Source organism: Myiozetetes cayanensis, unplaced genomic scaffold (assembly GCF_022539395.1).
Source record: "Myiozetetes cayanensis isolate MyiCay16 unplaced genomic scaffold, myiCay2020 scf7, whole genome shotgun sequence".
NCBI classification, from domain to species: domain Eukaryota; kingdom Metazoa; phylum Chordata; class Aves; order Passeriformes; family Tyrannidae; genus Myiozetetes; species Myiozetetes cayanensis.
In genome coordinates this window covers 38195564-38211251 of record NW_026087964.1, presented here as the reverse complement: position 1 = coordinate 38211251, position 15688 = coordinate 38195564, and the positions used below count along the sequence as shown (strand labels likewise).

Sequence of the window (15688 nt, the reverse complement as noted above, 5' to 3'; positions counted from 1 at the left end):
AGATCACAACAGAGTAAAATCTGTTCACTCATCTTTGCTGGAGATTTTCCACCTTTGGTAAGTAATTCAATATGTGATAAAGCCCTGAAATTGCTTGACTTGAACTTCCAGCTTCCCCGAATTAGGTGGAGCAACTCCTATTGACCTTCTCTTTCTTCTGATTCTTCTTCCTGTCTTGCCTCACTTCTCTTTTGAAACTTTCATTTCACGGAGAGTGAAAGTAATTTTAAATCATAAAAATGAGTTCCTAACTTGCTCTGGCAGGCATGGTGTTTTGGTTTTATTTTTGTATGTGTGGGGTTTTTTTCCCCCTTAAATTCATGTATTTCTTGAGCTGTGCAAAGCAAGATAGATCTTTGAATGTCTGTTAAAAATATACACCAAGAAATTCTATGGTCCGAGAGTTGCATGGCAAAATGGACAGGCACAGCAATGGAATTTTCTCAAAATAATAAAGGTTTACAAATTTACTGATCTAGAGCTGAGATCTGAATAAAACGATTTAATACCTAACAGGTAATTTTTGATGGACAAATCTCTCTGGCTTAAGAAATGCAATGGATTAGAACTAGAATTGTCAAATTCTTTCAAGTAAGAGAACAATTTTGACTGATATTGAGGTGATAAATACATGGAAATCAATTCCAGAGCTTATAGAAAATGGTTAATTTTAGAGGATTAATACTTTGACTGAGATATAATAAGAATAATTTTGATCATCAGTATTTTTTACAAAAGCTAATTTCTCCATGATTCAGCAAGGAACTCACCTTTATTTGCTCAATTTTCCAATAAAATTGATGCAAACTCCTTTTGTTCACACAAATATTTGGAGAGGAGCTTCTATGTGTGTGAATAAGGTTACTGGAGCATGAATGATCTTTTCTTTTTTTTTTTTTTTTGTGCAAACAAAGGTGTTCATGCTGAAATTTCTTAACTAGCTCCCCAATACAAAAAGGCTTTGTGCATCTATGAGCTATGAGTTAGCAATCAGAGGGAGACAAAGAGTGCTTTAAAATATAAGAAATAAATAAGCTGTTGGTGTGAACTAGCGTGAGCAGAAAAATTTGAATTAAGGGATCGTGTTCGGTAATAGCAAAGAATAATCACTGAAAGAACAGTTCTGTGCTCCTGGGAAGAAAACCACTAGGGTGAAAAATTTGGCTCATCAGCCTCAACTCACCTGGGAAGGTGATAGAAAACCCAATCCTGGAAACCACTTCTAGGCACATGAAGGACAAGAAAATGAACAGGAATAGTGAGTGTGGATCCACCTAGGAGAAGTCATGTTTGACCAACTTGATTATGTTCTGCAATGAAATGGCTGGCTTGGTAGATGAGGAAAGAGTAGTAGGTGGTGTTTCCTAGATTTCAGTAAGGATTTCAATGCTTACACAGAAGTCGTTGGAAGCATGAGCTGGATGAACAGATGGTCTACTGAATACTGGCTGAATAGCCTGTACTAGGGGGTGGTGATCAGTGGTACAAAGTCTGGTTGGAGGCCAGTAAATAGCAGAGATCAACAGTTGGTCCAATCCCATTCAATATCATTAAAGATCTGGATGATGAGGCAGAGTGTACTCTCAGCAGGTTTGCTAATGTTACTAAACTGGGAGGCGTGGTTGACATGCCAGAGGGTTGCCCTGATTGATATGCCAGAGGGTTGTACTGCCATCCAGAGGGACCTTAACAGGCTGGAGAAATGGACTGACAGGAATCTCAAGAAGTTCCACAAATGGAACTGTGAAGTTCTGCTCCTAGAAGGAATATTCCTGTGCAGCAATATATGCTGGGGACTGACTAGCTGGAAAACAGCTTGGACACCAAGTTGAAAAAGAGACAGAAAAGTACTCTTCCCTGCCATGTGCACTTTTAGCAGACAGGTTAAGATGAATGCTTCCAGGAGGTCAAGAGACGTGATCCTTTCCCTCTGCTCAGACATAGTGAGGTCACACCTGGAGTGTTGTTTCCAGTGCTGGACTCCTCAGTACTAGAGAGATGCAGAACCACTAGAATGCACCAGGCAAAGGGCCATAAAGGTGATTACACAACTGGAGCATCTGTTGAACAAGGAGAGATTGAGAGAATTGGGACTGTTTGGCCTACAGAAGGGAAGGTTTAGGAGGGCATTTATCAATGTTTATAGATATCTGAAAAGTAGATGCCAGATTCTTTTCAGTGGTGCCTAGTCCAAGAGACAAAATAGACACAAAATGAAACACAGAAGATTCTGCCTGATCATCAGGAAACACCTTTCTTTTTTTTTTTTTTTTTTTCTGTGAGGGTGACTGAGTACTGGCACAGGGTGTCCAGGGAGGATGTTTGAAAGCTACCTGGACATGGTCCTGGGCAGCTGGCTCCAGGTGGCCCTGCATGAGTAGAGGGTGGCTGAACCTGATCCCCTGAGATCCCTTCATACCTTGTGGATCTCTTCCAACTCACAATATTCTGTGAAACCTCAAATATTCTGTGATTCTGTGATCCCCTCAACAGTCCAGAATTTAAAACACAACAGACACACGCCTGTGGCAAAATGTTTGAAAAAGTATCATCTATGCATAACATTCCCTTATTGTCACTGCAGGATATGAACCCTTACCCACAGTGGATGTCCATACAAACATCCACGGCTCAGTAAATATATATTACTGGTTTTCAATCTGCTTATAATAGCTCTTGCTCATTTTTTGGAGTGGCAAAATTATTGAGACTGTGTTTAGAATATCTGTTTTAGAGTAAACTAAACAAAGGAAATTAAATACTTCAAAATGTGTCATCAAAAAAATAAGCTTTATTTTTTTTTTTCAACACATTGGCCATATGTATTTTTGGTTCAAGGATAAAACCCTAAGATTAAAGACTAGGCTTGGTATTGAAATAAGTAATGTCAAGCCAAGGAAAGTGAGGAAAAAAGCAGACTCATTTACTTGCATTTACATCAGTCTTCAACTTGGATGCCTGTGGGATCTGTACTCAAAATGTGATTTTGAAAGTCCCTGTCACAGCTAATGCAGTGACTGAGTGATCACAAATAAAATATAAATTTTGATAGTTAGCAGGATTACAGTATTCTGAAGTATCACCCTTTATGCCTGTGTTTTAGACAGATCTGCAGTAATTTCTAACCATATCATGGTTTCTAACACAACTATAATGAACAGAGATGAAGGTATACATGAACTTTTCACTACTGTTCTCAGTTCAGCTGTAGTCCTTTCCATACTGAGGACTGTCACATTGAAAAATATTACAGTTTGTATAAAAGTAGACCTGTTCTGCAGGGCTGGTAAATTCCTTCATTGTCTAAGTATGCATTTCCAGATGAATATTAACATTGACTATGTGATATGTAAATTTGCGCTTATACATTTAAGCTTATAAATTTCTGAACCTATAAAATGTGCAATAAATTATACAAGATGAAAGTTTTGGAGGGTGAATGTTGGAATATCTTGCATACTTGTTGTCACAATCAAGATATTCTCATGCTGTTTCAATTTGTCCATGTTGCAAAATGATTTATGGATGAATTTACATTTCACAGAGACTCTTCACACATACTGAGGCCTAGGCCAAGCAAATATTGTGATTGTGTAGAACACTAGAGCCCATTTCCAAAGGCTTTAAAGCTTCTTGTAATTTACATAATTTGCATAACATGGTAAAAATTAATGCAAATTAATGTAACTTTTTTTTTGAAAACTTGAACTTTTTTACAGCTGAAACTGAAGTTTGAGGTCACTTTGACAGGGATCAGTAAGAGTCAACAGAGAGTAAGGTTAGCTGAGGCAGCATAGTTGTTCAACAAGCAGGGCAAGAAAATCTGATCCAGCAGCACAACTGCCTGCCTGGAGTCAGTAGCAGTCATGTAGTGTTCTAGTAGTTGGCAGCAGACAAAGGGCAGACGAAGTAGCAATTTACATCTTGAGAAACAGAAAGAGAAACATAATCAGACTCAAAAACTCAAGACCTTATTGACCTAAAGAAAAGAGTTATCCAAGGTAGCTGATAAGCCTATGAGACCATGCAGTAAACTGACTAATGGAGAAGAACACTGTGACATAGGTGTTGTGAAGATGCCAGAAAACCACAAGGGAACAGAGACTATTGCCTGTCTCTTTGTTTGTAAAATGTGTAACCTGCATTCCTTAAAACTCAGCACAGACGGACCAGATATTTATGTTACTTATGTGCCTGAATCCTTGATTATGTGGTTCAGTTACTAAAAATGACAGTGCATGTTCCTTTCATCAAGCACTACTATAACTCCATTAAATGCTTTAGAAATCTCAATGAATCTTTCCTGAATTCCAGCTGAATTCCTCTGAAACATTCCTGTTTCAGCTACTTTGCTGTCTCTGCTATTGTTTCTTTGGGGGTCACTGTAGAATCGGGGTGTGGGCTGTCTGCAAATTCTACCTGTCTGTCTGCTTGTTACTAAGAACTGGTTGTCACCTACCTCTTGCTTTCCTCAAAACCTCATCTTCAGGATTCTGTGCCTCACAGAAATGAGGAGTAACCTTTCTGATAGCTGTGGTCTTTTCAAGTTCATGATTTATCTGTGTAGAAATGAAGTGGAGCTTCACCTTATAATGGATTTCATACTTTTGAATCCCTGTTATACCATGCATTTTTTTATGTCTTTATCAGTTTTCCTTGCTGCATGTTACAATTTGTTCTACTGTCTGCTGCAGTTCTGCTAAATTAGGAATTTGCTTTCCCCTGCTAAACCCAATTTCAATAGTGATGTACGTGCTGTAAAGGCGATGCCCTTAGGTTTAGCAGAACTAAACCCTTCCAACCTCTGTAACCTTTAGAATTGTCTTTTAACTGTCTCGATTTTTTGTTCATCAAAATCTGTTCAATCACAGACATCTGTGATGTTAAATGCTGAAATACGGACTCAGAAGAAGTAGCTTAAACAGTTTACAGTAGACCCTGATTCTTTGGTTCATTAAAATGTGAACCACAACCAGAGAAAAATCTTGTGGAGTGTAATGTCCTGCAAATACAAATTTAATGTACATTTATGACATATTACATGATTCCTCTTAACTATATTACAAACTTACACTAGGATTTTCATGTTGATTCTCCAAGAAACCACAGAATCATCAAGGTTGGAAGAGATCTTTAAGATCATCTAGTCCAGTCATCAACCCAGTACTATCATCGTAAGCCTCAATTCATTAAACCATATTGCCCGGCACCAGATCTAGATGCACTCTTAAACAACTTCAGGGACTGTGACTCCACCACCTCCCCGAGCAACTTATTCCAATGCCTGATCACCCTAACAGTGAAAAATGTTTTTTCTACTATCTAATCCAAATCTCCCTCGGCTCAGCTTAAGGCCACTGCCTTTTGTCCTCTCACTACAGGCATGGCAGAAGAGACTGGCCACCACCTCACTACAATCTCTTTTAAGGTACTTGTGAGACCAAACCAACACAGCTCCCTCAGCCATTTCTCGTAAGACATGTCTAGACCCTTCAAAAGCCTTGTTGCCCTTCTCAGCATATGCTCCTGCACCTCAATGTCCCTTTTGAAGTGAGAGGCCCAAAATTGAATGCAGTGTTTTAGGTAAACTCAAAAAAATCTGAATAATAACACAACGTCAAACTGTTTTATCCAGTATCTGAAAATATGGGCTAATTTTCTAACTCCGTAACACAGCTTCAGGATCTCTCTTTGTCTTTTGAATTTAACCTGCTTATAAATGCTTAGCATATTTATGGGCTTAGCAATTAAAACAAATATAACCAGTTTCATTTTCACTTTTGCTTTTAGGTTCAAGATCATGTTATTCTTCAGGAAGAACTGCAGTTATTCCTCTTTCAGTTATTTTGGTGAGGATTCTAATGACCTTATTTTCTCACACAAAAGCTCCTAGCTACAGTTTCCTGTGCAGTATTCAATTTGGTATCAATATCCAGTCTATAATTCAGAAGTGTTCTCTCAGTGTATAGGGCAAGATGTCAGCTCTCTGTCTTCCCTGCTTTCAGCTTTTGAAGATTAAGGTTCTCTCTAGAAGACCTTTCCAGAATTTTTTTTTGGCCATTTTTCTCTTAATACATAGTACTAGAATGCTGATATTTAATACTGTCAACTTGAAAAATATTATAAAATGGTTAAGTTCATAGCCTCAAAATATGTATTTTGAACAGTTTAATCTATGCATGTTTCTACAAGTAATGCACTTTCTGTCCATCACGGCTTCTTGCAGTTCTAAGAGATTTCTAATTTTATATTGTCTTTCCATTTTCTAATTTCCCCTTGTGATAATCTGTTTATCCAGTGTAACTGCATCTCAATTTTCTTCTAATATCTTTTTGACATGTCCTTATTGCTTCTCCTGATCTAGGTTTCTATCTTGTAGCTGTCATTCCAGTAGCTTTATATCTTTGATTCCAATCACTATTTGATCTGTTCTAATGGAATCAGTCAGTGTGCCATAATTACATGGCTGACTTGTTAAGTGACTGTCAGTCAAAGATTCCTCAAATTTAGAGAAATGAAAGAAATTCTGTTCTTTGAGAGGCGCATGTGATGACAATGATATCCTTCAAAAGTTTCACTTTTCTTAGGAGTAAAATATTTCTCCTGCACATTTTCAGAGGCATCTTTCATTCTCTGTTAGTATTGAACTAACAAGAAAATGGAGAACTTCAGGTACTGCTTTATTCAAAAAACACGTTTTTGTTATTCAAAATACGTTTCTGTGATTGCTTTTAAGTCCAGGTGGTTATGCACAGGTTCAAAAGCCTCCATAAATCTTCTCCATGATTCTGCAGCATTGCTAAAGAACTTTAGTAATTTCTCAGTCTCAATACTATTCTTCTCTCAATTTCTTTGAAAACTTACTTTTCAAGAGCTCACTTCAGTATAATGCAACAGTTGTAGAATGCCTGATTATAGAGCAGCCATCAAAAGGTTAAAAACACTGCTTCTGTGTGATGTAAATGTCTTTGGTTACATTAAAAACAACCAACACACAGCAAACATAAAAAAACCCCAAAACTACTGGGGAAGGTAATGACACTGACTTCCTGCCACTGAGAGCATTGTCTGCGAGGCACTGGATTATTATATTATTATTGGGTTGGAAATAACTGAAGTGTAGGGGGGGGTGAAGGGTCAGCCCTGAAATTCACATATCAGTGGTGCAGCCTGATGCACATGGCTGCCCCAGGGCAGCTGCCAGTCAATAGGACAGCCTGGGAACTCCCCCACACCTCACTCCCTGTAGCCACTCATTGGCTACACTACCCCTCATTCCTACCTAGAAGGCACTGAGTGGTCAGTGCTAGACATCCCGCCTGGGAGGAGTGGCCACAGGTGGCCTAAGCACATAAATGCTGGAGCACATGGGATTTGTCTTGTGTTTCATTTTGGGACCTATTGATTTTGTGTGAAACCAGACTTCCATAGGACTCTTTGGTGGTAGCTACTTAATAATTTCCTCTCTTCCCACTCTCTCTTATTTATCTTTCCTCCTTTTCCTTTTCTTAATCTCTTTTCTGTCTTTACTCTTTTCTTAATCTGTTCTGAGTAACTTAAAACCGATGGGTTGGATTCTGCTAAGTTGTATGGGCTGGCATGTGCTAGGTCGGTGCTTTGTAGAATGCTCTACTTGGTGGTATGTTACTCCTTTTAAATTTTTGCCATATCCTTATTTTCTCCCATGTTAAAAGTGTGTCTTTGGAAAACTTGTCAATGTTCTCTCTTTAAGTTATCTCTAGGTATTAAGAACTGAAGAATCCCAAAATATTCAATGGGCAAATTTTTTGTAGTATTGTACATTTTTAAAAGTAAGACTTCCAGTTAAACTTGTGGCTTCAGGACTGGGGTCTTACAACTTGTTGAACTGTCTCTCTAATCAGACTTCCCTTGAGATGGTTTTTTTAGGGTTTTTTATTTTCCCATCTGCCTTGCCGCTGTGTCTTTTGTCCTCAATGCTCCAAGACCGTAGTCTTTCTGTGAAGCTGGTTTATGTCTGTATATAGCAAAATGACAGTATTGTTCAGTGCACAATCTGACAGTGATGTTCAGGAAGACCCAAAATTACAGTCAAAGCCCAACTTGAAGCCAGAGCAGTGATTGCCTGCAAGATCACACTTCAAAGTCACACTGGGTTAAGGTACAAAAGCAGTTCAGGATTTAAGGGCAAGTATTTATGCCAGGAAGCCTCCTGGCTTTCATTTCAGATAGTATGAAGTGCTGTGTTGTTCTCTGCCACTATTTTTTAGTGTAGACATTTAGTGAACTCTGTACAGCTAAAATGAAATATTTGAGAAAAAGTTATTAAAAATGCAGAGAGATAATGGTGGGATTACTGTTATATAACCGTGGATGTTTCAGTTCAGTTTGCTATTTTGGCTCCACGATGAGGAAGTGGATCAGATCACATTTGGGATGCCCACAGGTTTCTTTGCTGACCTGAGCTGAAAAGAATTCTTGTCTCATAAGAGTTTGAAAGTTGCTAACAAAGTATAAAAAGGGCCATTAGTTAGGCTGTTAGTGTCTCCATTCACCTTTTACCCTGAAACCCTCAGAGATCTTTGGGTCTAACCCATCATCTGTGAGGTCATTGGTCTACTATGATGCTGAATTTAAGAGTACATGGAGAGACAAATGTCTACTTTTCTGAGTTAATGAATCTCAGTAGCTCTGAATGGAGCTACATTCCAGTGGTACCTATAGGCAACAACCAAAAGCATGATGAACATGTTCTGAAGAAAGCTTAGAAGACGGTAAGGTGATCTAGAGGGGTAAAAAAATAAAGAATGGAAATGTGATTATTGTTAAAAAGGATGAGCTGGCCACAGCAAGCCTATAATGTCATATGTTTTAATGAAAATACTGCTCAGTCATATTCAGAGAAAGAATAGTTAATTTAGGTGAGAAGACATCGTCAGCAATGTTGTGTAGGATCTTGTTACCTTCCTCTTCTCATCAGTTGCAATTTTCATTGGCTCATGTATCCTCCTCAGCATTCTGCAGTGGAAAAGAAGTAGTCTGATACAAAGGTTCCCGGGAGATTCCATGCCAGCAAAGCCTGCCATGACTCTCAGTGACCCTATGGTACCCATCAGCACTATGATGGGGAACTTGAACAGTCTGTGCTGGGTTTGTCCTTTTCATATAACTTTCAGTAGTCAGTAGGTACTGTTGGACAGCATATAGGACTTCATGTACCTTCTGGTATGGCTCAGTACAGTTCTTATTTTCTTTTACATAAGTGTTATGCAGAAGAGGAGATTCAGATATCAAGCTGTACCCTTCTGAAAGTTACTGTCGTATTAGTTTCCTGCCTTTGTAAGAGGTGAGCTCAGTGCATAACTTATGAAACATCTTTAGTATATTGTATGATGTCGGCATGCTTTCCTTCTTATGCACCAAATTGCACAGCTTTGTAATTTTTTTTCAGTCTGGTCATTTCATAATTTAATAATCTGATCTTAAAGAATTTCAAACCCCAGGCTTAAATGATTGAAGAAGAAGAAGAAGAAGATTATTTGAATGACATGCACTCATCCATGTTATAAACAATAATTAATGGCCAGTCTTCGCGAGCAAAGATCCGGGGAAGGTCTTTACACCTTCCAGCCTGCGCATTGGATTTTTTAGGTGAGACACAGTGTGCGCGGAACTGAGCCCATCCTTTAATCCTAAGGTTCATCTGCCGGGGCCAAGCGAGCTTGGACGGTGGCAGCGAGGTCCTTAGGATGTAGATGGATTGCCTTTAAGGGTTAACGAGCTCCATCTACCCGGGAGTGGCCCTGACCGGGAATTGAACCCGGGCCTCGGCGGTGACAGCGCCGCGCCCTTACCACTAGACCATCAGGGGCTCCCCTTCTATGTTGGATATAAGACTAAAAGCATCCCAGGGCAATAGGTCTGCAACTAGTCCTGCTGCAGACCTATTACAGTGTTGCATACCATGGCTCTGTGATGTATCTTCTCATCTCAGTTACTTACTACATTTCTAGATGGTGATGGAGGAGGCAGCTCAAGACAGGTCTGTATTTTTGTCTGTGAGACTGTATAATATTTGGCTTACAGGTATTAGAATAAATATGACATTCTGAAACTATAAAGCAAAAATTTAGGCAGAAATAGGGAAGTTATGCAGATAATTCAGGAAAGAAATAAAATGGTTCTTGGTTACCTTTGCAGCTTAAGTTCTTGACAAGCTATTCTGTGAAAACAGTAAGGAAAATGTGTAGGAAGTTTAGTAAACAACAGAGTTTATCTAAGAACACCAAACTCCATGCTTCATCTGTTGTTTCCCCCATCTACTTATGTGGTGATTACTGTAGCATTTCCTTTGTCACAAAACATGGGTCACAGACTAGACTTCCTGCTGAGGAAGTTGCATTAAAATGGCAGCCTGCAATGAGAGACATCAGAACAGCTCACAGCTAGGCAGATGCTGAAACGCTGCTAGGGTGTAATACAGCATTTCTGAAAGGCTTCATAGCAATTCACCTGTGGATTCAGCCTTTATAACTACAACATTTATCCTGGAGTATTCAAATGATTTCCCCTTAGTTAGGCCTCTAAAGATGTCTAAATATTCATTGTGAGAACACCTGAGTGGAGTGTTCTGGCTGTTAGTGGTCTTAGATATACCATTGCTATCTCCTTCCTCTTTAGAGATAGGAGATCTATTGCACTGGAATCTAGATGAAAGTCACTCCTGTTTGGATTTGTAAAGCAATCAGTTTTTGCCATGAAGATGTTTATGAAAAGCTCTATTAGGCCTCATTTACCTCCTATCTCTAGGGAAAAAAGTTAACTTTTCTGAATGACTCTCTGACCTGAGATTAGTTATCATGTAGGAATGTAATGTCATCCATTAATTAGGATACGTCTTTAGGATATGTGTGAAACCCAAACAGCATTGGAGCTGTTTGTCTCACCTGCTTTAATTCTGGGTGCCCTTTTACTCATGGCCTGCACCTGCAACCTTAATTTTCTTGGGTGTGGATTTCTCTCTTGCATCTCTCCTGGGCAGTTCCAGTAATGTTAGGTAGGACCTCTTTAGTACATCTTTCAAATGAAGGAAAGTGATATTGACAACAGATGTAAATTCTTGTCTAATGATGTCTAATTCTTGTCTAAGAACATAGCCAAGTTTCCTCTTATTTACTGTAAACTTGGAGTAAATGCATGTGTCTGTTTAGTGGATTAAAAGACTCTTGGTAATTTTTTCAGACATGGGAATATGATTATGTGCTTGATGTATGTCTCAGCTCAGCCAAGAATATAATGCACCATGGCATGTACATCAGCAAAATCTGAGAGCCCTAATGGTGCCTTGCAGCAAACTTGCAGGAAGGATGCTCAGGTTCTCAAGCAGTAATTATTTTCTGAATCATCCTATGCAAGAAAATTTCTTTAAGGATTATTCTGGTTATCTACTACCCAAAGTAGATGAGTATCTACCTCAGTGGGTAGACATTCAGTAGGATCATTCTGAGTACTTATAAAGGAGAAGAAAAGTAAATAAGATAATCAAAGCTCAGAAGTATAGATTTTTGATCTTTGACGTGCTGTAAAAGAAGTGGCAGCTTGTAGGCTGTTTGTTACTGGGGATACAACACTGACTGATTGCATTATATGACTGCTGCAAAGCTGGTCGTGTAGTTTTGCGAAAGGTGACTAGTTAAATCACCTGCCAGGATAAGCAAGTAAGGCTCTTGTGAGACCCATGACATATTTAGGGCTTGAAAGGGGAGAAAACGTATCTATTGCAATGAACTCAACATACAACAACTTGGTACCTCTAGGAAATTCTAGGTGAGGCATTTACTACCAGTAAATGCTGGAATTAAGTTTAGGAAGGTGAAGGCTGTCATTCAAGTGTTATAATATGGGACATATAATAAATTGTTACTTGGAAATTGGCTGTGCTATGCACAATTAACTGCTTTCTTTCTCCTAGAGATAAAAATAAAGAAATGAGCACACTTGAGAGAGCGCTACCTGCAATGAATCACAGAATGACAGAATAGTTTGTGTTGGAAGGGTCCTTAAAGTTCCAACCCTCCTGCCATGGTCAGGGACGCTATCCACTAGATCAGGTTGCTTAGAGCCTCATCCAGTCTGGTGGTGAACACTTCCAGGGCTGTGGCATCCACAACTTCTCTGGACAACTTGTTCCAGTGCCTCATCACCCTCACAGTAAACAATATAAACCTACCCTCTGAAATGGAGAATCATTAAGTTTCTTATTAACAAGGTATGTTTCCATATGGTTTATCAGGAATACCAAAATCTTTAAAGAAAAAAGTGTAAGCTGAGATATTTGTTCAGAAAGACAAAGTGACATATTGTTGTCTTATTGCAGGCAGTGTAAATGCTGTTTGCTTTCAGAAATATGCTACTTATTCCATTAGCATGTAGAGAAACACAATTTAATCTCAGCAAAAGGCATTTATTAAATAGTTAGTATATAAGTAAAGAAATAATAAGACCTATGGAAAAGGCTTTATGTAGAAAGGATTTAAAATAGTGTTTGGATGACATCACCATCGTGGCTAGGCTTTGTGAATGAAGATTTGAAAAGGGCTCTACCCACGCTTGCTACAAGTGCACTGATGGCTAAAAAGGCCAATGCGAGATAGACAAGTCCAGTTGCAGAAGGCACAGCTGGAAAGTCTCCTGAGGTGGTATTGGCAAGTCACGATTCTTTCTGCGTTGTCTTTTCTCCTCAGGAATGATTCTACATGTTCTCAAAAGCAGCAGCAGCGTTATAGATGGTGTGTCTCCATGTCTCCTGATTGGAGGCCAGAGACCACTGATGATGATCAATATGGCCAAGTCTGAGGGATTGTTTCAGGCAGTCCTTGTATCTCCTCTTCGGGGCTCCTCTCTTGCAGCAGCCAGTGGCATGTTCCTCATAGAGCACGATCTTAGGGAGGCGGCAGTCCTGCATCCTGGAGATGTGCCCTGCCCAGCGCAGCTGTGTTCTCAGCAGCATGGCCTCAATGCTTGTGACTGCTGCCTGTTCAAGGACAGAGGTGTTGGTCACATAGTCCCGTGGATGTTTAGGATTGTAGGGAGGCAGCGCTGATGGAAGCGTTCTAAGAGACGCAAGTGGTGCCGGTAAATGACCCATGATTCGGATCCATATAAAAGAGTAGACAGTACAACAGCTCTGTAAACACTGATCTTTGTACTTTTCTTCCAGGTGTTTATAACACCAAACTCTTTTATGGAGTTTACCAAAGGCTCTGTATGCCTTTGCTAACCTGTTGTCTATCTCTTTGTCAATTTTACCCTCCAAGGGTAAAATTATGCTTCCCAAATAATTAAACTGCTGGACTGACTTGAGCTCTGATTCACCAATGATGATATGGGGATGATGAAAGACTTCCTGAGATGCAGGTTGGTAGAAAACTTCTGTCTTCCTCAAGAAGAGGAAACTTCCAGACCAAAAAGCTCAGCAGCCTCTGCAAAGCAGGATGTTAAATGCTGCAGAGCTACTTCTGTGTGGGCCATGAGTGCAGCATCATCAGCATAAAGCAGCTCACGGACAAGAAGATTTAAAGTCTTAGTAGGGACCTTCAGTCGCCTTAGGTTGAAAAGGCTTCCATTGGAATGATATCGAACGTAGACACCATTTTCTTCATCGAGGTCTGCTGTGGCCCTTTGGAGCATCATGCTGAAGAAGATTGTGAATAAAGTTGATGCAAGAATGCAACCTTATTTCACACCATTGGCTATTGGAAATGGCTCAGAAAGTGCATCGCCATATCTGACTTGGCCATGCTGATCCTCATGAAGCAAAATGATCATTCTGAGAAACTTGAGGGGACATCCTAATCGTTCCAAAATCTGCCACAGACCTTTTCTGCTCACAGTATCAAAAGCTTTGGTGAAATCAACAAAGGTTACATAAAGTCCTTTATTGTGTTCCCTACACTTCTCTTGCAGTTGTCTGAGAACAAATACCATGTCTGTGGTGCTCCTATTAGCTCTGAAACCACACTGGCTTTCAGGTAGAAGTTCTTCTACTGTAGCAGAAGAACTGTTGTTCAAAAGAACAGCTGTTCAAAAGTATTCTTGCAAGGATTTTACCAGCAATGGAGAGCAAAGTAATACCTCGGTAATTTGAACAGTCTGATTTATCTCCTTTCTTCTTATACAGAGTGATGATGACTTCATCATGAAGATCTGATGGTAATTCTCCTCGTTCCCACGAACACACCATGAACTTGTGAAATTTAGCATGGAGTGCTTGGCCACCGTGCTTCCAGGTTTCAGATGGAATTCCATCAACCCTAGCTGCCTTGCCAGTTTCCACCTGCTGTATGGCCTTAAGAGTTTCTCCCATAGTAGGGGAAATATCTAATTAATTTTTCACCGATTGGCATGTAATGTACTGGATTGCTGAGCCTTGAACTACACGGTTGGTGCTGAAAAGAGCCTGAAAATACTCAGACCGATTGATTCAGAATGGAAGTTTTATCTACGAGAAGCATTTGACCATCTGCACTGAGTAAGGGCTTTGAACCTGGTGTGTAGGCCCATACACTGCTTTCAAGGCCTCATAGAATCCTCTGTAATCACCTGAGTCTGCGCATAATTGAATCTTTTCTGCTAGATTGATCCGCCACTTGTTCTGGATGTCACAAAGTTTCTGTTGGATCTTACTGCATGCAGCATGAAAGGCTGCTTTTCTTACATAGCAGGATGGCTGAGCAAGGTGAGCTTGGTGAGCAGTTCTCTTCTTTATCAATAATTCCTGGATCTCTTGATTTGTTTTGGATGACATAATGTAAATATAAAAATAAAAAAAAAAAAAAAGGCACAAGTCTGTGGTAAGTTGTGGGAAGCCTATCATGAAGGCTAAAAGTATATTTATGTGTGTATGAACATCTCTGGAAAGTCCAAAGACATTTTCTTCTACTTGTGACAAGGTAAAAATTTTGTGTTTCTTACTTATAGGATAGGGTTTAATATAAATTAAACCGAGAAATATATAGGTGGCCTAACTTTAATTTTTGACACAAATTTAATTTGTAACATTAGATCAAGAGAGCTGTTTGGGCCACCTACTTTCCTTTATCATTTACCTGGGAAATTCCTATTACTGTTTCTATTTTAGATTGCACGTTTCTTTATGTGTCTGTGATTAAGTATCTCTGTATAGTTTGGAGTTTGACCAGTTGTACAGTCAGATGACAGTTATACTCCATTACACCTGAACTGTTAAATTCTTTAGAGATATTTGGCCTTCAGGAATTCTCAGAGTCACTTTACCAAGTGACCAGAGCCAAAGTGGAGGCACTGGAGTTTAGTTCAGAATATATACAAAAACAACATTGATTTTTTTAAAACTAGAGTTAAGAGTACATCCCTGGAAAATCAAATATTACTTTTTAGGCCTCCTCTGCTTGAGTAAGATGCTTCTGCTCCTGAGAATGTTGCAATCACTAAGCTGATATGAAATGCTTTAATTTCACTGTTGAATTTACAGCACCAGGCAGCAACAATGAGATTCTTAGAGTGAAGAGAGTCTGGGGAGGACAAGATATAACCTGGGAGGAGGAGAGAAAATTTTCTGATTCATATTTTATATTAATACATTCTGCCAGTTTATTTGATTTACTAGTGAGTGGCAAAGTATGTGTGTGAGGCAGAGAGACGGAGAGGACATTTACCTATACTACCCAGG

The 15688-nt window shown here is 39.4% G+C and overlaps 1 non-coding gene across 1 annotated transcript; it reads right to left on the bottom strand.

Moving 5' to 3' along the window:
• Positions 1 to 9778: 9778 nt before the first annotated feature.
• TRNAD-GUC (transfer RNA aspartic acid (anticodon GUC)) lies at positions 9779 to 9851 on the bottom strand. The gene has a single exon. It is a non-coding gene; the product is annotated as a tRNA-Asp (tRNA).
• Positions 9852 to 15688: the final 5837 nt, after the last annotated feature.